We start from the raw sequence: 1077 nt of genomic DNA, 5'->3' as shown, positions 1-1077 counted from the left end.
TATAACGTAATACTACATGACCTTATACGTTATATCGCAATATGACAAAACGTTATACGTTATAACCTAATAGTACATAGCGTTATACGCTGTAACGTAATACTACATGACGTTATGCGTTATATCGTAATATGACATGACGTTATACGTTATAACGTAATACTACATAATGTTATACGTTATAACGTAATACTACGTAACGTTATACGTTATATCGTAATACTGCATATCGCTATATGTTATAACGTAATGCTACATAACGTTATACGTTACATCCTAATACCATATAACGTTATACGTTAGAACGTATTGCTATATAACGTTATACGTTACATCCTAATACCATGTAACGTTATACGTTATAACGTAATGCTACATAACGTTATACGTTATATCGTAATAATACATATCGCTATATGTTATAACGTAATGCTACATAACGTCATACGTTACATCCTAATACCATATAACGTTATACGTTATAACGTAATACTATATAACGTTATACGTTATAACGTAATGCTACATAACGTTATACGTTATAACGTAATGCTACATAACGTTATACGTTATAACATATATCTACATAGCGTTATACGTTATAACGTAATGCTACATAACGTTATACGTTATAACATATATCTACATAACGTTATACGTTATAACGTAATGTTAAATAACGTTATATGTTATATCTTAATACTACATAACGCCATACCTTATAGCATATTCGACTTAACGTAATACGTTATAACGTAATGCTACATAACGTTATACGTTATAACGTAATACTACATATCGCTATATGTTATAACGTAATGCTACATAACGTTATACGTTACATCATAATACCATATAACGTTATACGTTGTAACGTGATACTATATAGCGTTATACGTTGTAACATATGTCTACATAACGTTATACGTTATAACGTAATGCTACATAACGTTATACGCTATAACGTAATACTACATGACCTTATACGTTATATCGCAATATGACAAAACGTTATACGTTATAACGTAATAGTACATAGCGTTATACGCTGTAACGTAATACTACATGACGTTATGC

Source organism: Bombus pyrosoma, unplaced genomic scaffold (genome assembly GCF_014825855.1).
Source record: "Bombus pyrosoma isolate SC7728 unplaced genomic scaffold, ASM1482585v1 HiC_scaffold_4719, whole genome shotgun sequence".
NCBI classification, from domain to species: domain Eukaryota; kingdom Metazoa; phylum Arthropoda; class Insecta; order Hymenoptera; family Apidae; genus Bombus; species Bombus pyrosoma.
This window is presented reverse-complemented; position numbering follows the sequence as displayed.